Raw genomic sequence first — 22,115 nt, forward strand, 5'->3', positions numbered from 1 at the left:
CAAACAGATGGAAGACCTCGACTTCGCGGACGACATCAGTCTCCTCTCCCACACGAAACAACACGCACAGGAAAAGTTAGACCGCGTCGCAATAGAGGCAGAGAAGACCGGCCTCAGGATCAACATCGGAAAGACAGAGATCCTACGCATCAACAACAAGCAGCAAGACCCAGACCCAGTCCGATTACAGCAGGAAGAGATCAAAGAAGTGGAAAAGTTCACATATCTGGGCAGCGTAGTGAGCAAGGATGGTGGAGCAGACGATGACATCAAGAGCCGCATCAACAAAGCGAGACACGCCTTCAGAACTCTCCGACCCATCTGGCAATCTTCAGCCCTCTCACTTCACAACAAGATCAGAATATTTAACACCAACGTCAAGTCAGTCATGCTGTACGGCTCAGAGACATGGCGCACTACCAAGACCAACAGGAACAAACTCCAGACATTTGTCAACAGATGCCTGCGCAACATTCTGAACATCAGGTGGCCTGAAATCATCTCAAATGAAGACCTCTGGGACAGAACCAAACAAGCACCCATAGAAGAAGAAATCAAAAAGAGAAAGTGGGGGTGGATAGGCCACACGTTGCGCAAGTCACCACTCAACATCACTCGCCAGGCACTTGACTGGAACCCCCAAGGCAAACGCAAAGTTGGCAGACCCAGGCAGACTTGGAGAAGAAGTACGGACACTGAAGTGAAGGCAGCCGGAATGACGTGGGCCCAGATAAAGAGGATCGCCCCTAACCGGGTCCGTTGGAGGAGTGCTGTTGCGGCCCTTTGTTCCCGAGCGGAGCAATAGGCATAAGTCAATTCAAAGCAAATGCACTGACTGTAAACAATTGACTGTAAACTGTAATTAAAATGTATACCACTTTAGCAGCTTATATTTAATGCATGAAAATATATATGTTTTCTGAACAAATTTTGTATTTAGAACAGGTTAGATACATTCTTAGTAGTGAGCCACTAAATTTCTCTGGTTTCAGAAGCAGATGGTAATGAATGAATAAATTCAAAATTGGTTTTTGTGTTTAAAATCTTAAATTTTGCCAAACACACAACTGAAGATTTGAAACCTGTCCCAGATTGCTGTAATGACCTGTGTATAAACCAGATCTGGAAATGTGTGACAGTCCAGTATGTCCATGGTTCAACGTGAACTGGATTTTGGAGTCAGATGCAGTAAAAAAAAAAAACCCATTGAACTTGTTTCAAGTTATTGATTTTTGCAGTGAATAGTCTTGGTTTGTATGGAATCATTTGTTTTTGTGTGCCCAGTGTCATAACAGACTGGTGTGAAAATGAAGAGAAAAAAGATGTGCAATAAAATAATAAAATGATGTGAGTGTTAGAGTGTGGTCATGCAGGTGTGGTGGGGAGGTATGGTGGTGTTAGAGAAGGTGAAGACAGGTAGAAGGTGTTAGCAGAAGAGAGCCGCGGCCAGGCAAGGTAGACTCGGGAAGGCAGTGCGCTGGTTTTCTTCTTTTCTTCTTTCATTCTTCCAGACCAGGAGAGTTCTCTATTTCTTTGGCACTCGCTCACTCCTTATATTCTGTTCCGCCGAACCGCAAAGCTAGCGCCGCGAAACGACTCATGAAACCGGCCCTCCGCGAGCCTTGAGGGGCCAAGCTTGTGTTTGTTTGACCAAATTTAGCGGCTTCTGACTTTCGGGTCGGGGAACTGACATAGACATATATCACACAAAACTACAAGAGACGAGCATTTTCTTAAGCTAAACCATTTTCTACAAAAATAATGTAGTTAAAAACTAAAAACAAAAAGAGTCACTGAATGAACGAGCTTTTAACGAGTTCATGTCTCGGCATTTTTGTACAATACAACAATTAATACGTCGCGATATGTAATATAATTGCAACAATTAAGTAACTGAATATCATCAATTTCCAACTATATAAAAATCATCTATAGAATCTGCTTCTAGAGTAATAATTTTTTTATGTAAAAATTCAAGAGAAAACTCAACGGACAGCTCCCGTATCGGCACCACTTGGCGGTGCTTTTGGCTCTTGTGATCGACAATGAAATACTTTGTTTAAACCAACTACAACACAATTATACATGCACGATACTAATCAGATTGATAACAGAAATGCAAACATCTGCAAGACACGCTATAAAAATGTCTAGGTATTGTAAAAACAAATTTTGCTCAAATCGGCACTGACGAATTCCAATGGCTTGAAAAAGAGATACATGTAGTTTTGTGGGGCCGAAATGCTGTCAGACATTTCGTACCATCGCATGCCTATAACTTTGGTGTACACGGAAAGCAGTATACGCGAAGAAAGCTTAATCATTTACATTTTAATGCATATTCCAAATTCCACGGCAACTATATCGATTTACAGAAAACGAAGGTATTTTTTATGTTTCAACCGAGTGGATTTCGAAGATCGCGCCAAAACTCATTCACATAAATATTAGTTTAAAATAGTTATAGGCTTTCTGGCCAAATGATATCATTACATTTGAGAAGTATGATCGTTCTGAAGTCCCAGAACATAAAACTGTAATCTTATCTATAAGGAAGTGTTTATAATTTAACAAATTGATAAAAATCATCATAGTGTTCCCTGTAAAGGGAGATAACTTGTGACCGATTTTACAACTTCCTTAGTAACCTTCGGCGAGTCACAAAAGTCGCCTGCTAAACTGGGCCAACGAAGATTGTAGCCAACCCGGCTACATAGGTATGTGTGTGGATGTGCAAGGATGTAACAATCCAGTGATTTTACAACATTGATTCTGCAGCAACACTCTCACAAGATAAGCATCCCAAAATACAGAAAAATATTATCATGACTTTTATATGTGATTCCACCTTCTCTCATCCACCCATTACATGATTCCTGCATTTACACATCATCTTTCCCTTGTGGTCATTATACAGAGTTAAATGAACAGGAACTGAGAGAAGGGTCATGGAAACATTATGCAATAAATACGGGCAATGCCATGATGCAGTAATTTCAGGAGATTCTTATATTATTGCTTGAGACAATATGAACACGCAGTGACAAGCCATGCTGTGGATGTCTTAACAGGGTTTTTTGTTCTTGTTGTTGGTTTTTTGGTCTTCTGTTGTTGTTTTGTTGTGGCCTCAGTTACATGCAGGTCATGGAGCACCACAATGGGTTTTTTTGGGGTTTTTTTTCCTCCCTCTTTTTTCTTTTTGTACATTTTGATGTGCTGAGTTTCTTGTTATGTTCTGAAAGAAAAAAAAAATTGAAGTATTCTCTGCTTCAAAGTCAAGTGGCATTTTCTCATCCGTTGAAGTAAATATCCTGCAAAAAAAAAAAAAAAAAAAAAAGTCTCTAAATGAATGTGCCATGAAAATGTGTAATAGTTTACAGAAACTATAATACGATAAAATCACTTTGCAATTAAATCACACTGAAGCTGAGTGAATATACTAAAGTCTTTATTTCCATTCATTCTTATCCCTATTGCACATTCATACAGGTCTCTTTACTGAAGTTACTCAGTCACATACTCAGATACTGATAACATTTACACTACATCCTTCAAAAGGATAACACACACACAAGATATATATCACACACACATACACACACACACACACACACACACTCACACGTGTGGACGTACACACACACACAAAAATTATGTGTGCCAAGTTAAAACTGAAGTGCGTGTACACACACACACGCACACACACACACACACACCACATGTGTGCACACACACACACACACACACACACTATATGCGTGCACATGCAAGAAATTTGTAGATCTGTAAATCAATGACAAAAATGAAAACACAATATGATTCAAAAGATAGAAATTTGTGTAGCTTTGATCAGGCTAGTTATTATTGGGTTTGGTTTGCAAATTATTTTGAAATTCAGATTAACACTTGAAGTGTTGTCTTTTGGAAGGAATATATTGTAGGCTGTGAAAAGTATGTATCTTAAAAGTCATAATAGTGCTTCAGTTGTGTATAACTGTGTGTATACTATACATGGCTGAAAAAGGGAGCAAGTGCCATGTGCATAATTTATGTTATTAATGAAGTATCCATATTATCACAAATACAATAAAATGATATAACATGATTGTTAATCAGTCCTGAAATGGCATAGAACTGTCAGTTGGACTAAATGAAATTAAAGGTGGTTGTATCTGAAATTATTTATACTAGTACTAAGGGGCTCTTTGGTTAAGACTGATGATGCTCAGGTTTTGGTATTTTAGGAATTTTACAAATTTTCATTTTATTTCATATTGCTTTGAGTGATGCTAACCTCACAAGGGCTTTTATGCCTTCCTTGCCTAACCAAGTAATTCAAAATCTTTACCCAATGTCAATGAAAAGATAGTATGAAAAGAAATACACTAAATTCTGAATTTTTATACCATATTTTTGTCTTAGATTTTCTCATTGATTATCATTTTCTTCAATTTGCTGATCTGCTGATGATCCACCATTTCACCCCCATATCCTTCTTTTTTTACCCGTTTGTAGTCAGGGATGAGAATTCTCATCAACTGTAACAACAAAAAACAAATGAATGCTTCATATGGAGGACTAACAATTTACTCAGAGCCCATACAGTCAGCTGGTAACTTTAATTTTGATCAGTATTTCAGTGATTTTGGCCTACTTTGGATTGAACAGATTTCCAATCCCAAAAATTTATAGATCTGTTCTTTTACAACTAATCTGTACAACCTTTTAGGTGCAGGGTGAATTGTACACACTACCATCTGTTTTATTTATTCTCTGTCCACAAAGGCTACAGGAAGGAGAAAATGTTATCCCTTATCTTCCTTTTTTTCCCCATCAAGCATGGAAGTTATATTTATTTTGCATGTCTTTGGTGCAGATAGTAAAAAAGGGAAATTAATCTGTAATTAATGCTATGGGGCTTAATGTGCTTTAAACTGATCTTTCTCATCTTAAACATTACATTTTTAAATTATACTCAATACATAAAAAGCTTGTGAGTTTTACTCTCAGTGTACTATGTTCATTCGCCCAAGTGGTCTTTATCGGAAAATACTAAAATTAATATGACGAGTGGACTTTATAGATCTTTTGGCTGAGCCCTGAAGGTCATGGGCAAAAATCAATTGGGTATACATATTTATGCATATTCAAAGTGCGTGCTCATATTTTTCGCAAACGACGCCATTTTGTTTCAAGTTGTTGACCTGCCCCTTCAATCCTAGATTCAATCGACAATACACGATAACATGTGATGGAAAGTTGGAGAAGGAGACCGTTAAATATTTATTCAGAGAAAGATTTGGCCCGTGGCCTCATCATTTACTGGATTATGCCCCAAACTGTCATAAAAATATCCACAGAATCAGCCGGAATTCACAGTGAAAAATAATAAACCATGTGAGTTAATACCCTTGAATTGATGAAACTGTAGCGACTCGCGTCACTTACGTCATTTCAGTTTCTTTTGATAGTTATCTTCCTTGGCTGTTGTTAGGGTTAGGAGTTCCTTCCCTTGTTGTCTTGAGTAACGTTTTTGTTACTCTTTTCTGAGATATATTAAATCTCACAAACTTACCAAGTCTGTGTCTACAAATTATTGTCTCCCTAAATTAGCGACCCCGACAACCAACAAATTAAAAATGGCTGAAGAAATATCTCCTAAAACTGTTCTAGCTGACTAAGCTGTTCAACTACAAACTCTCAATGCTCAATCAAACCATGTCAACACAGTGACAATCAAACTTCCAGAGTTCTGGATCAAGTCACCTGAAGTTTGGTTTGCCAGAGTTGAATCACAATTTGGAACCAAAGGAATTAATCAAGACCAAACAAAATACGACTACATAAGTACTTTGTCAGCGCACTAGACATCAACACAGCAGAAGAAGTACAGTCAATTCTTATCAACCCACGAACTGATGACAAGTACAACACATTGAAGAATGCTCTTATCAAGACTTTTGGCAAATCTCAACACCAGAAAGATGCTGAACTCCTCAATCTCAATGGACTTGGTGACAAACGCCCTACTGCTCTCTTGCGGAAGATCAACGCCCTCAATGACGACCCCCAAACACTAAAACGCGCATTGTTCCTGGCAAACCTTCCATCTGACATTCGAAGCATTTTAGCAGGACACAACATCACAGACACAGACACACTGGCTGAGGCAGCAGACCGCATCTGGGAGTCACGTACTGCCGGTGTACAACAGGTCTCCGTGGCACCATCAGAAACACACAACACAAACATGAAACTGCTCTCTGATCAGAATGTGGTTGCACCACCATTGGAAAAGACTGTCTTTGCCTTTCAAAAAGAAAAGCGACGCCCTGCTCCTTCACAGCGTAGCACAACCAGTTCGTCTTCCGTGTGCTTCTACCACCAGAGATTTGGAACAGGTGCCCGCCGCTGCCAGCCTGGCTGCAAATTCGCATCACTACTTTCCAGAGCAAACAACCAAGGTGCATCATCCCAGGGAAATGCCAGTGCCAGCCGTTAAACGTGTTTGCGGCCGGCGTTTCCAGTTCCAACACGTATTCAGTTTATGATTGACGCACTGGCCAATCTTTCTTGATCGACACTGGCGCTGACGTATCAGTTTATCCAGCCTCTCCACAGGACCGCAAGACCAAACAAGCACAACAAAATAACAAAAAAGATCCATACAACAAAACTTCTCACACGAAAGGTACAAGTTCATGTGCGTTTTATCCCAGCATAGCATCAAATGAAATACACTTCATAACCCAAATGAACACTTCAAACACTTCATCTGCAAAGAAAACCTACTTGCCAAACCCATACTTCACACAATAAAGACACACAACCTCATCAGTCAAAGACTCAATCTGCTAAAAAATGTGCAGATATGTGGCACAGATAATCAATTCTTGTGGTACAAAGTGTTAGTCATCAGGGCGGATGGTGTTGATGTTGAACCTTCTTCCTCCACTCTTTTTTCTCCACCGGTGGTATCAGTATGTTCCAAAAATGCATGGTTTATCCTGAAACAGTTTATTATGTAATACTTCTTAATCTCTTTTTATTTTCTTTGTTTTGAATAATTTTCTATGTGTTCTGAAGTGTATTCATTAATGTTAGATTAAATATTAACAGTAATTTCAGTTTTGTACATCTACATCACAGCTTTCATTCTTTACACAGGACTTTACAAAATACTTTACTTTTATGTATTTTACCAGAAAATAAAAAAAATAATACACTTATATATATATATATATATATATATATATATATATATATATATATATATGTATGTATATATATATATCATGATATAATCAGATATACATAATTATTTATTTCATAATATAATCTGATATATATAATTATTTATTTCATAATATAATAAGATAAAGCAGTTTACTGATAATAATAAAAAAACCCACTTATATATGTGTGTGTGTGTGTGTGTGTGTGTGTAATCATATATATAATATATATATATATTTCATAATATAATCTGATATATATAATTATTTATTTCATAATATAATAAGATAAAGCAGTTTACTGATAATAAAAGTATGAAATAATGATTATTAATGCTGTATCACTATGAGTATCAGTGTACATGTGCATGTCATGCTGCAATGCATTAAGTTACTTTATGCATAGTGGCATGTCAAGCACATGCACACTGGTATCATTTATGTAAATGTCTATGCAAAACTTTACAATTCCATACATGTACATCTATACAAAGTTTGTAAAAAGAAACTAAGTTTGCACACTTAATGGTAAATTTATACTATAAATCAAAGTACATTAACAGTTGACCACAAATCACTCACTCATGGATAGGAGTTCACCAACAGACCATTCTTTAGTTGACAGTGTAGTTAGTGTGGTGATGTTGCCTCTCCTCCTAATGACATGACTTGCCAGCAGTGATCTCAGAATTGGTGTACAGGCAGACATATAGAGTACCATCATATCTTTCAGGGCTGATAAAGAAATTAACAATTAGTAATACTGTTAGTATTTACTGTTGACACAACTCTATATTTATTTACCTCAAAACAACACACACACACACACACACACACACACACACACACACACAAACACACCAACCTGACACACATACACATAAAATATCCATTGAAACAAATTCTTTGAAACTGAAAACTGTTCATAATGTCATGCCCTTGTACCTCCCCATGTAAAGTTACATGAAATGGTTAAACGGTGAAGGGGCCATGTGTGTGTGTGTGTGTGTGTGTGACATGTATACATATTGTGTCACACAGTGTGTGTGTGTGTGTGTGTGTGTGTGTGTGTTTGTGTGTGTGTGAATTTCTTTTAATTTACACTCTGCTAATTTCCTCAGATTCACTTTATTCTTTTAATGATTTTTATTCCACATGTCAAACAGTGAATTTATGTACCAATGTAGAGACAATAAATCAGTCTTGAGTCAATCATTGTTAAATGAATTAATATCAATTGATTATACCATCATTACATTTCAATATTTGTCAGTGTGGGTAAAACCTGAATGCTTACCGTCAGACACTTGAGCTACTTTGCTTGCATTTTCCTTGTGTGAATTGTGAGGTCCAAACACAATTCTCTCACTTCAGTGCAGCAAGTCAGTTTCACTCGTTTCCATGTCATTCACACCACTGATGGCACCTGGCGCATGTTGATTTCTGCAATTACAGGCGAAAGCTTCCAACTTGTCTGTATCTAGTGCAAATGTTGACTCGTCATCTACATCAAAATTAATATTAATTATTGTTGATGAAAGCTGAACGACAATCCCGCGTCGTCTGCTTTCGAAATCAGCGTTGCCTTCGTATTCACTGAGATCGATTTCATGACCATCGGCCTAGTTGGAATGGTCAGTTCCATCATATCATATCATATCATATCATATCAAGGCGTGCAGGCCTGACGAGGCCTTTTGCCCGCTTGATGTGGGGAAGAAAAAGAGAGTCCCCACATATGTCTGATGCATTTTTCAACATTGAGTGCGCAATGCTTGAAAAATCAATAAATATGTAAATGAGTTTTGTAATTTAAATTTTTCAAATGAATATCAAGATAATTTTTAAATGTATTCACTGTTCCTGCGGAAACAACATCTTGTGACAAATTGTTCCAAACATTTGTTACTCTGTTAGTAAAGAAATGTGCAAATCTGGAAGTTTTAACTGAAACTTTTAATAGTTTGTATGAATGGCCTCTTGTGGTACTGTTCTCATTCAATGTAAACAAAGAGTTTATGGTTCTGCTGTCATATAATCCATGTGTCATTTTATACATCTCTATTAAATCACCACGCAGTCTTCTATATTCTAAACTAGGTAACTTAAGTGCTTGCAACCTACTTTCATAGTCCATATCAGCAAAGCCAATGATTCTTTTAGTGAATCTTCGTTGAACATTTTCAATACTGTCTGTATGTTTCACTAAACCCGTATTCCAAACAACATTCCCATATTCTAAGACTGGCCTGACTAATGACTTAAATAATGGCACCATTATGTCTTTACTTTTACACTGTATGTTTCCAACTAGCATTCCGGTCAATCTATTGGCTTTTTTAATGGTTTCATTAATATGAACATCAAAAGAGAGACCAGAGTCAACAATGACTCCAAGATCTCTCTCCGATGAAGTCTCCTGCAAGTCCGTACCATTCATATAATACTTATAATGTGGATTATTTCTGCCTACGTGTAAAACTTTACATTTATTGTTATTAAATTTAATTTGCCATCTATCAGTCCAGTGTACTAAATTATCAATACTAACTTGTAATTTCAATCTACCGACATCAGAATCTACTTCCTCATAGATCTTTGTATCGTCTGCAAAGATTTTCACAAAACAGTCTAGTATGTCAGGCATGTCATTTATATAATATACAAAGAGTGTGGGCCCCAAGACACTGCCTTGGGGAACACCACTACTCACCTTAACAGGACACGATGACTCAGTCCCTACTGATACGTACTGTGTTCTCTCATCTAAGAAATCTTTTATCCATTCCAACAATTTACCAGAAATACCGTACCCTTGCAATTTAGCAATTAACCTATTATGTGGAACTTTATCGAACGCCTTCTGTAAGTCCAGATAAATTACATCCATTGGTTTATTGTTTTCAAGTGACTGCATCCAGTCATGTACAGTATTCAACAACTGAGTCACACAGGATCTACCACTGGTAAAGCCAAACTGATAATCAGACAGTAAGTTGTTATCAATCAAATGTTTATTCAAAGTATCACGTATGAAACCTTCAAAAACTTTACATACAACCGATGTCAAACTTACTGGTCGATAGTTTCCAGGGTCTTGTTTGTTACCTTTCTTAAATATTGGTTTTACTTGTGCTACTTTCCATGCCTGTGGGATCTTACCATATGATACAGTCTTAACAAACAGAATCTTTAAGGGAATAGCTAAACTATTATGTAATTCTTTTAGCAAATAAGGGTGCATTCCATCAGGACCAGTGGATTTATTTACCTTTAACTGTGAAAGTTTGTCACTAATAATCTTTTCTGAAACTTCAACATAATCTGTTGAAGCCTTGCATTCTGACTCAAAAGAAGGAACATTGGTGACATCTTCCACTGTGAAAACACTAGAGAAAAACAAATTTAGGACCTCAGCCTTTTCTTTGTCATTGTTAGTTAAAGTTCCACCAGGTGTGCTTAAGTTCGGAATAATCTCCTTTGGTTTAGTTTGTGATGCAATATAATTAAACAGTCTCTTTGGGTCACTTTTAATGTTCTTTGCAATAGACATCTCTTTTTCCTTGGTAGCTTTTCGTAATGCCCTCTTAACCTGATTTCGAGCACGTGCATAAGCATTATAATTTTCAGTCGTCCTATACTTCTTATACCATCTGAAGGTCCTTCTTTTCAATCGTATCTTTTCCAAAACAAAAAATGGGACAGTCTTTTTGTAACTTTTGTTTCCAGTCCAAAACTCTTTAAATGGCACATACTTATCTTGTAATTCCTTCAATTTATCAGAAATGCAAGACCAACACTCATCCACAGATTTGAGTTCCAAAGTCTCTTTCCAATTAATGTCATCCAATGCATGCCTCATTGTCTCATAATCACCTCTATCATAAAAATAGCGTCAATGAAGTACTGGGTTAGAAATTCACAAATGTCGTCTGCTTCACTTAATGGCAAAATGTGTGCAACGCAAGTGTATCTTGTCAGGAAATTGCGAAGTCTCTCTTGAAATGCGTGCTTCCGTACACTGCGACCATGTTTATTAAAGCTAGCGTGCTGAATGGCTGGTTTCGTCACGTGGTCTCTCTCGGCCAATGACAGAGTGGTTTTTCCTTCATCGTGACGCATTGTTTATTTTAAATGCGTCGATTGGCTCGTAGTAGGGGGGCTGTTTAGACGAAAAACAAAGGGTGTTTTAGGCTCACCTCGATGCGCTGAGTTGAATGGAACCCTCAGCTAAGCTGTACGACCACTACTTTCCCATGAAACTGCGACAATTTTATACACAGTAAGCTCAGCCAGAGCAACCACGTGATCAGCAGTCAAAATGGCGTGCATGTGGGGAAGGAGTACTCAGCTTACTGTGTATTTGTCGCAGTTTCATGGGAAAGTAGTGGTCGTACAGCTTAGCTGAGGGTTCCATTCAACTTAGCGCATCGAGGTGAGCCTAAGACACCCTTTGTTTTTCGTCTAAACAGCCCCCCTGAGTTTAGTATTCTAAAGTTGAACATTACCAAAACGGTTTAAAACTTAAACAAAGAGAAGGAAATCGATCGAAAGAGACGGCCTTGACCTTTAAAACGATGTGTGATTCGACCGGTCGATTCCAAGATATTAGGGAGGGCAAGCTTGTCAAAGTTGATCGATTTTGCGAAGCCATAGGCGATCAGAATGATGGGTTAGGTATTTCAAGCACATGCCTTGATACTTCAATATGAGATAAAAGAAAGCCTAAAGTTTACTATGAAGTCAAAATCTGAAAATCGACAACCTGACTAAAATCGCCTGACCAAAGTTGGTCAGGTGCAAAGCAACTCATTCCGTGATCTTCAATCACCGATATGTGTGACGGGACATTAAACCAAAAAACAAACAAAAAAATTCATTCCGTGATGGAGGGTCACATATGTATACAATATTCAAAAATTACAAGTACAATATTTTTGTGCACATCATTTTTCTATTAAAAAAAAAAGTTTCCTATTTTAAGTGTACCCCCGTCAAATGGGGCCATGGCCTTTCTTGAATAAAATATCATTATCGTTACCTACATTTCAATCATTTTATAAATGGAAGGTATTCAGTAGATAATTATAACATTTTCAGACATGACTCAGTGAAATTAAAACAAGGAATAATCCATACACCCTTTACCACTATGCAGACACCAGTCATCAAATGAAAGGAAAATAAAGACAAATCCTACTTTTTCAGTGAAACATGGAATCCCAACTGAAACGTCTCAAACCGCAGCTGTGTGGCTTAATACAATGTATTATCACATACAGGTAATACAAACAGTGAAACCCTGATACACACCACAATCAGACTGAAAACCAGCGGATGTGTCTGTCATTAAAAAAGATAATTATTAAGTTTTTGTGTCACATGAAAGGATTTTTAAAATATTGTTTTGGTGTCATATACTGTACCATGTCAAACTGATGCAAACTAGGCCTATGGTTTGCTCTGTTTGGCCAAATTTCGCGCGGCTAACAGTGAAAAGACGCCCCTCTTAGTCTGGCCCGCTCTTAGCCAATCAAACGCCTCTAACAGCTATAATCGCTGAATCATTCCTTTGGCCAAGGCACAGCTGACTTCATGCGCACAGTATGTTTTCTGTTTATATGTCATTAAATACAGAAAAGCAACAACACACACAAACACACACACACACACACACATGCAAAAATGGACTAGGAATAAGTGGTATGATGATAATGACATTATGACAGTGTCAAAGATGGGAGAGCACAAAATGAAAAGAAAAATTAAATTGAAAACTGATGTGACACACATTGTGTGTGTGTGTGTGTGTGTGAGAGAGAGAGAGAGTGTGTGTGTGTGTGTGAGTGACATGTATACACACTGTGTCACACATTGTGTGTGTGTGTGTGTGATCTTTTAATTTACATTCTGTTAATTTCCTCAGATTCATTTTATTCTTTTAATCATTTTTATTCCAGATGTCAAACAGTGAATTTCTGTTCCAATGTAAGACAATTAATCAGTCTTGAGTCAATCATTGTTAAATAAATTATTATTAATTGATTATTTCATCATTACATTTCAGTATTTGTCAATGTGGGTAAAATAAGAATGCTTACCTTCAGACACTTCAGCTATATTCAGTCCCCCAGTCACTTTGCTTGCATATTCCTTGTGTGAGCTGTGAGAAACACAGTTCTATCACTTCAGTGCAGCAAGTCAGTTTCACTTGTTTCCATGTCAGTCACAACACTGATGGCACCTGGTGCATGTGATTTCGGCAATGACATGCGAAGGCTTCCAACCTTTCTGTATCTAGTGCAAATGTTGATTCGTCATCTAAATCAAAATTAATAGTATTGTTGATGAAAACTGAACGACAATCCTGCGTCGTCTGCTTTCGAAATCAGCGTTGCCTTCGTGTTCACTGACATCGATTTCATGAACGGTCAGTTCCATCAATGAAGTACTGGATTAGAAACTCACAAATGTCGTCTTTTTCACTGAATGGCAAAATGTGTGCGACGCAAGTTATCTTGTCAGGAAATCGCCAAGTCACTCTTGAAAACGTGCTTCCGAACCCTGCGACCATGTTTATTTGAGCTAGCGTGCTGAATGGCTGGTTTCGTCACGTGGCCTCTCTCGGCCAATGACAGAGGGGATTTTCCTTCATAGTGACGCATTGTTTACGTCCATTCCATTCCATTCCATTCATTCTCCTGCCCGGGATGGGCGTAGAGGAGACATGAGGGACGATTCCGTAGTCAGACGACGCCATCCGGTTCTATCTTCTGCCTGTCGTATCAGCGTAGCGCTATCGATATTGGTCCATTCCTTGATGTTGTCCATCCAGCATTTGGCTTGCCTCCCTCTTCGCCTACCACCCTCTAGCGTTCCCTGTAGAACTGTCTTTTGCAGTGAATTGTGGCGTGTCACATGCCCGAACCATGACAGCTTCCTCCTTTTGACCACTGCTAAGAGTGGTTCCAGTGGACCCACTAGCATAGTTATTTGGCTCTTGACAAAGTCATTGGTCTTTCTGTCCTTCCATGAGATTCCAAGCAGTCGTCTGAAGCATTTTGTCTCAAACGTCTGGACTTTCCTAGTAGTCTCTGCTGTTAAAGTCCAACTTTCACATCCATACAGCAGTATGGATAGCACCAGGGATCGGTACAGTTTGATCTTTGTTGGAAAGCTGATCTCTCTGCTCTTCCAAATCTTGCTGAGCTTAGCCATTGCTGATGTTGCGATCGCTATCCTAATCTTTATTTCAGTTGTTGAGCTTACATAACTTATCCTTATTTTGAAAGCGACGATTCGCTCGTAGTTAAAAAAAATCAACCAATGAGAAGGACATAGATTGAAAGAGACGGACTGACCTTTAAAACAATGTATGATTCGACCGGTCGATTCCAAGAGATGAGGGAGGGTAAGCTTGTCAAAGTTGATCGATTTCGCGAAGTCATAGGCGATCAGAATGACGGGTTAGGCATTTTAAGCACACTTTTAAGGCAAAAGAAGACACAGTTGTGCCTAGATACTTCAATATGAGATAAAAGAAAGCCTAAAGTTTACTATGAAGTCAAAATCTGAAAATCGACAACCTGACCCCCACCCGCCTAAAATCGCCGCTAGCGGGAAAGTTGGTCAGGGACAAAGCGACTCATTCCGTGATGGAGGGTCACATATATCACAGAATCACAGAAATGTTTGGCTATAGGCTAAAAGCCTTTTGCCCTCGTAATCAGTGTCCATTTATGTGCTTTTGGATCACTTGTTGTGAACAAACCCTTGTTTAAATCTGGCATAGTGTATACTATATTTATCTACAGCTCAGTAAAGATTTAACTCTGTGGAAAATACATGGTTCTTAAACTTTTTGTCAATGTGATTTTTGAAGGCGTTTACCGATGGTGCATTGATGGTGTCATAGGAAAGGTTATTCCACAGATTTATGATACGGTTAGTAAAGAACTTCCGGAACTGGTTAGTTACGAAATTAGTTTTGTTTATTTTGAAGTTGTGCCCTCGAGTTTTATCGTAGTTAGCCATAGTAAACAATGAAGAGGTGGTGCAAGGATCATAAATATTGTGCATGATCTTATATACTTCAATGAGATCACCTCTTAATCTTCTAAACTCAAGGCTAGGCATATTAAAAAGAGCCAGGCGCTCCTCATAACTAAGATCACGAGTACTAATAGTATTACTAGGTATACACTTGGTAAATCTGCGTTGAACTCCTTCAATCATATTTATGTGCTTTTTAAGGTAAGGGCACCATACTGAGTTTCCATATTCAATAATGGGTCTAACCAGAACTTTGAACAATGGAATCATAATTTCGGGAGATTTATTAGTTATAGTTCTCACAAGAAGACCAGAAATTTGATTTCCCTTTTTCACTATATTATTTATATGTGCCTCAAAGCTTAGTTCTGGGTCCATCGTGATCCCTAGATCTCTTTCCGCTGTTGTACTATCCATTGTTCGAGTTACCCCCTTTTCCTGTATCGTGTACTGATACTGTGGATTATTCTTTCCAAGGTGCAGAACTTTGCATTTCTCGCTGTTAAATTGCAACAGCCAAGTATTTGTCCATTTAACCAGATTATGTATACACATTTGCAAGTGATCTCTATCTTCTGTATTTCGGATGGCAGAGTAAGCCTTGGTGTCGTCTGCAAAAATTTTTACTTTACAATCTACCTCACCAGGCATATCATTTATAAAGTATATGAACAAGGTTGGGCCAAGAACACTACCTTGTGGTACACCACTAGTTACCTTAACCTTTGATGATTTACTACTATTTACACTTACAAACTGTGATCTTCCATTTAGAAAATCTCTGATCCACAATAGTAGCTTGCCTTTTATCCCATAGCCTCCTAGTTTATTCATGAGTCTGTGATGGGGAACTGTATCAAAAGCTTTCCTTAGATCAAGGTAGACTGCATCGACTGGTACCTTCTCATCTAGCATGACTAACCAATCTTGTAATGTAACAAGTAGTTGTGTAACACACGAGCGCCCTCTGGTAAATCCAAACTGTTCTCTAGATAACAGATCATGTTTGGTTAAATGTTGGCAGAAATGTTGGCAGAGAGCGTCTCGAATAAAACCCTCAAAAACTTTACAGACAACTGATGTTAGACTGACTGGACGATAGTTATCCGCAGAATTTTTGTTACCTTTCTTAAAGATAGGACGTACTTCTGCTTCTTTCCAAGCTTTTGGTATTTCACCCTTATCTAATGTTCTATCAAACAAGATTTTAAGTGGGTGAGCAATAACTTCAGCAAGCTCTATTAATACTCGTGGGTGTATCTCATCAGGTCCTGGGGACTTTGATGGGTTTAGGCTCTTTAGAGCTTTTTTCATCTGTTCAACTGTGACCTCCACGTTGGAAATTTCAGTAACTTCTGTCTTACATGAAAACTCTGGGACATTTACGTTACTCTCCTCGGTAAAAACACTAGCAAAAAATCTGTTTAGCACAGCTGCTTTTTCTGAGTCATTTTGTGTTAAGGCTTCCTTTATTAGATTAGCAATTTGTTCTCTTGGCAGAGTTTTACTTGCAACATAACGGAAGAATCCTTTTGGATTATGCTTAGATTCTTTAGCTAATTTAGTTTCCTTAGCTTTCACGTTTTTTCTTGACTCCCATTTTACCTGGTTTCTAGCACGTGCATATATTTTATAGTTCTCACTAGTGGGATATTTCTTATATTTTTTAAAGGCTCTACGCTTTTGATGAATTTTATCTAAAAGTGACTGGGGAATGGGATCACGTCTTTGTTTATTGGAGGGTCCTTGTTTGAATGATTTTTTTGGAATAAATTTGTTCATGGACTTTATTATTACATCATGAATAAGTTCCCAGGTTTCATCCACAGATGTCTCATTTTTCAAAAGGTCATCCCAGTTTATCTCACCTACGTAATGCTTCATGCCTTCGTAATCTCCTTTATCTAGTTGATATTCACAGAGTGACCAGATGGATGTTCCCACTTGATCTGAACATCAAAGTAGAGGGCAGAATGGTGGCTCTTCCCTAGAGGGGGCCAGTAATCCAAAGTGTAGATGTTTTCATAAGAGTTGGTAAACAACAGATCTAGCACATTAGGTTTTTGTAAACCTCTAAAATGAGTGGGCTCGGAAGCCATTTGTACAATGTAATTTTGTTGAACACAATCCAAAAATTTCGTAGCTGGGTGGTCCTCATTTTTACAACTTATCACATTTTGCCAGTCAATTTCTGGATAATTAAAATCTCCAGAGACAATAACCTTGTTTTTAAAACTGTTAAATACATAGTTTATTAGTTTAATTACACTAGCATGATCCTCATAATCTGAGTTGGGGGATCTGTACACTACACCAAAAATGATGTGCTCGTTACTACCAGGTAACGATATTTTACAAAAAATTGAAGGAGAAAAGATCCTTTCAATTTCTACAATCCTGGACACCTCCCACCCTTCCCGCACGAACAGACTGACACCTCTTCCCTTGTTGTTTGTAAAACCTGTATAACCAGGAAGTACAAAATTTTCAATTTTAACCTTGGAGTTTTTTGGTAATACTTCAGTTAAAGCAATAATGTCAAAGTTGTGTATGTTACACAATAGTCCCAGTTCATTTAGTTTGTTTGTCAGCATGTCAGCGTTTGCATAATAACATTTCAGAGAAGAAAACTTATGAGAAAAAGATTTGTTTGTTGGTCTATGTACAAAACACGTATTTACATTGTTCTTTGTTCCCTCGGCACTGGGAAGTCAAATTTGGGCAGGGCTACTTGCCACTGCTCCTCCTGCTTCTTCCCTCCCCGCTAAGTTCCCGTCCCTTCCGCTCTTGATTAAAGCATCTCTTTCAGCACGAGACATCACATCACCTTTATGCCAGACCACATCCTCTCCATTGTCTTTCCGCTGTTTGAACTCATCTCTCTTGACTTTATCTTCTTGTCTTTCTTTCTGAGTCTTGTCAGCAGCAATGCCAACAGACTTGAATGAGTCATGCTCTCTCAGTTTACTGGCATTTCTCAGGATGTGTGTTTTGCATGCAGTATTAGTCAGAATGACCTTGATGGGTCTGGGTCTGGGGTTGGGATCACTTTGAGTTTGATCCCTTTTTCTGCCAAGTCGGATGATGCCATTCGTAGCCACTTTGCTACTGTCAAACTCTGGACTTACATGTGTAAGGATTTCTGAGATCTGCTTTGCATCATGCACAGCTGTGTCTCCCTGTGCCTTACTCTCACATTCTTTTACATTGAACAACACAATGTTGTTCTTCCTTTCCTCCTTTTCGTGCTGCTCATCGAGGTACTCTTTGACCTGCACCCGGATCTGATTTTCTATTCTGTCCTCCTTTTGCAGCAGCTTCAGGATTGCCTGGTTCTGCTGTTGGAGGGTTTTAACAATTTCAAAGAGTGCCTCTAGCTTTGCCCCCTGCTCTGCTATTCTGTCTCCAGGAGTGACATTTTTGCACTCTACCTCACAGAGGCTGCAGAACCATTTGAAACTTGTCGGTTTGGCAGTTTCCAGGAAGTCGTACTCTGAGGGAGACACCTCAGTACACCCGAGATGGACCCATCCACTACACCTGTCACATTTAATAGATCTGGCATTTTTGCCAATTATTTTCGTGCAGATGCGGCATGGGGTGGGTACATCATCATCGTCCAGGTATACTATAGGGGAGGTGGTGCCGGATGAATGGCACTCAGCTGCAGAGCTCCCGCTCTTTGAGCGAGTCTTATCTCCAACTTTGGTCCAGTGTGCTTGACTGGCCGAAGGTGCCTTGGCACTGGCTAAAGGGCTACCATCATAACTTTTGTTACGTACTCCCTTGTTTCTGGTGTTGACCATCTTGAAATTATGATTTTCACACACTCAGTCCCTTGGGATAAAGCAAGTTAAACTCCGATAAGATGAACAAATAGATCAAATAGATCACTCACCTTTATTTAGTTTCCAACAAATTGAAGAAGTTTTTGTCAGGAAGGATAGTCAAAATAAAGAAAAACGAAAAGCAGTGCAATAACAAAAAGTGGTTATTTTAGAGAATGGTGAGAGTAGTCGTGTCTCTGTTAAGTGTCACAACGTGATCGAGTTCACTCAAGTCATGCCACCATCACATCCACCACACAAACTAGCTGTAAGAGCCACTCAATGGGCTTATTTCACCCTTTCTGCTAAGACCAGTTTTTTTTTTTACACCACAGAAATAATAACTAAATAATTTGATGCCCAAACAATTAGAGAAAATGAGAGAAATAGGGTGAAAAACTGAGGCGGTAATTCAGTACACGTCCGCCATCATATCAAGGGCTATAGTCGAGAAGTCAAAAATCAATCGTCGGTGAACTTGGATTGATCGACTGACTCGAGTCAGTCGAGTCAACTTGGATTGATCGACTGACTCGAGTCAGTCGAGTCACTCGAGTCAGTCGATCAATCCAAGTTCACCGACGATAGATTTTTAACTTCTCGACTACGTCCGACTAGATCTATATATAGTCGGTCTCGTCTCCGTCACATACGCTATGGAGTTCTGTTCCACACGGGGGGAAGCATATGAGTATTATCGTCCACGGTGTATAGTCTGTGGTCAGTTCTATGTGGTCAGTGCACAGGATGGAAGTGAGTCATTTAAAGTGTTTGTTAATTTGCTCTTCGTTTCTTCCTCCACCTGGTCACCCCGCGGCTAGTCAGTGTGTGTGTGTGTGTGTGTGTGTGTGTGTCAATCAGGGTGGATTTTCTGCTACCTGAGAATTTTGCCACAATATAACACTTTTGTTGCCATGGATTCTTTTTCAATGCACTTAGTGAGCGCTGTACACAGGACGTTGGTTTATAATCTCATTCGAATTGTCGACTAGGCGCTCAGTTTGATTTTCCAGTCAAACTTTGGAGAAAGGATGAGAGCCTTTTAAACTATAGTATGATATTTCCATCTGTTCTCTTACTGTGCTTATCACACTGGTTGATTTGTGATTACTGTTTGAGATTGATTAGCATTGACTTTGTATCTATGCATTTTATGTTCCTTATGTATTTATGATAAATGACTGTTGTGTATGATTGTGATTATTGTTCGAAAGATCCTTATCAACTTAGCATTTCAGCATTTTATGTCTTTTATGTGTTTACATTGAGTGACTGTGATTTTCGTGTATTGTTTACGTAAAATAGAACACACATGAATTTCTCTTATTGAGATAATAAAGTATTCTGTATTCTGTAGCCTGTGGGAATCGTACTTCCGAAAGTTTTACTTGATATACAGTTCGCTCCGCATATATCGTCCATCGCTTGTACTTGTGCTTGATGAAGAATGAGGAAAAAGAAGGCAGACTTGAAGTCAGTTTTGAACCAGAAACTGACCTCTTGCTCCATGCCATGTTCCTTGTGTTCAGGGCCCAGAGACGTCAACAAGGAGTACATTCCGGGACCTGATTTCAACTTGGTTCTCATGACTGGTTTAACTAAAATGGTGCCCACAGCCCTCTGTACTGATTGTATTCATTTCAACCTATAGTATACCTTGTTTGATAAATAATTCTAACTAAAAAATACATTCCAAAATCCTCTTTTATCAACTGGGCAAATTGGACATAATATTGATATTTGGTTTAGATGACTCATTTTACTAAAATATATGTTCAGAGCACTCTTTACTGGGTGTATTAGATAACACACACACACACACACACACACACACACACACACACACACACACTCATTCCAAGATGCTGATGCAGACCAATGGTGTGTGTTCACAGAACCTGAATCTTCGTCCACGTGTGACAGTGATCGCTCAGTGTCAGGAGGACTTGATAGAAGGTAAGTGCCTGACATCCCCACAGAAATAAACAGCTCCTATTTCCTGTACGTCAACATTGTTTATTGACGACGACGACGACAGTGACAGCCACAACAACAACAACAACAACCACAACAACAATGTGAACATTACAATAACAACCTTGAAGTTCCACTCCAGTGTTTGTTGAAGATGTTTGGGGTTTTGCACAAGGTGTGGACAGTCCAACTCCATCTCCTTTTCCCTGATTTCCTTGCTGAAGAGAATATGGTTGATTCTTTCTCACGGGTTGACGTCTGGTGTTGTTTCTGACCTTTTAATGCCCACCATACATCCATTGCTGTATCTCCTGAGTCAGTGTTCGACATTGTTAGTGTCCAGGCCTGATACATACCGATGCTGACGTGGTCTCTCTGCTTTTCTGTCTGTCTGTCTCGGGCTGTTTCTGTCAGGGTCCGGAGGTTCCAGTCCCTGTTTATGTACGACAGCAAAACCTAGCTGTTGGCATGTCCAGGTAATGTCGATAGAATTTAGAGACATGGTTAACATTATTAGTGATTCCAATTATGACTTTCGTAATATCAGTAGAATTAACGACATGGTTAACATTAGTGATGCCAATTATAATACATCAACTTCCGTTCGCTACGCCATTTGTTGACCATGGCAGATCCTAACATGAGTGAATCGAAAACAGGTCAAGACAACTGTGTTCAGTCCTTACAGTCCACGAGGAAAAAAAACGAAAACGAAATCGAAACGGGGGTATTGGGAAGGTAGGAAGGGGTGATAGGGTTATTATCACTTACATATGTATATTCATTGACCTATCGATCCAAGTCATAATTCCGCTCACCGGCCGTCATCTAAAACGAGTATTTGTCTAACTAAAATGTGTGTGCTGGAACATTGACCATCATATCTCTGTTGAGTTTTACGATGACCTGTGTTATCTTCTGTTGCAGAGAGGTTGCGCCAACTTCACAGGCGTAACGTACATCAGCAGCCTCTGTGGTGGTGCCAGCGGTGCCAGATGGTGCCGTACAGAGTGCTGTTGCCGTGCGG

General features: G+C 38.8%; 1 protein-coding gene and 1 long non-coding RNA gene across 7 annotated transcripts in view; one reads left to right on the top strand and one right to left on the bottom strand.

Annotated features, from left to right (window-relative positions):
* Positions 1-13,808, bottom strand: part of LOC143289037 (BPTF-associated chromatin complex component 1-like) — a 45,013-nt gene extending 31,205 nt beyond the window's left edge. Inside the window, exons 1-4 of one of the 5 annotated variants that reach the window (XR_013056173.1) lie at positions 13,337-13,808; positions 8,533-8,678; positions 7,818-7,970; positions 6,693-7,007 (exon numbers count right to left, since the gene is read on the bottom strand). The gene's annotated coding sequence lies outside the window, so the exon portion shown is untranslated. Of the gene's footprint in view, positions 1-6,692; positions 7,008-7,817; positions 7,971-8,532; positions 8,679-11,434; positions 11,525-12,435; positions 12,478-13,336 lie in introns of those variants that run through there. The other 4 variants (XR_013056175.1, XR_013056174.1, XM_076597826.1 and 1 more) reach the window with 4 other exon arrangements.
* LOC143289039 (uncharacterized) overlaps positions 11,599-22,115 on the top strand; it is a 10,907-nt gene continuing 390 nt past the window's right edge. The window contains exons 1-3 of one of the 2 annotated variants that reach the window (XR_013056177.1): positions 11,599-11,670; positions 21,010-21,070; positions 22,016-22,115. The exon at positions 22,016-22,115 is cut by the window's right edge and continues 390 nt beyond it. This is a non-coding gene — a long non-coding RNA (uncharacterized LOC143289039). Of the gene's footprint in view, positions 11,671-12,761; positions 12,840-21,009; positions 21,071-22,015 lie in introns of those variants that run through there. The other variant, XR_013056176.1, reaches the window with a different exon arrangement.

This window comes from Babylonia areolata, chromosome 13 (assembly GCF_041734735.1).
Source record: "Babylonia areolata isolate BAREFJ2019XMU chromosome 13, ASM4173473v1, whole genome shotgun sequence".
NCBI lineage: Eukaryota > Metazoa > Mollusca > Gastropoda > Neogastropoda > Buccinidae > Babylonia > Babylonia areolata.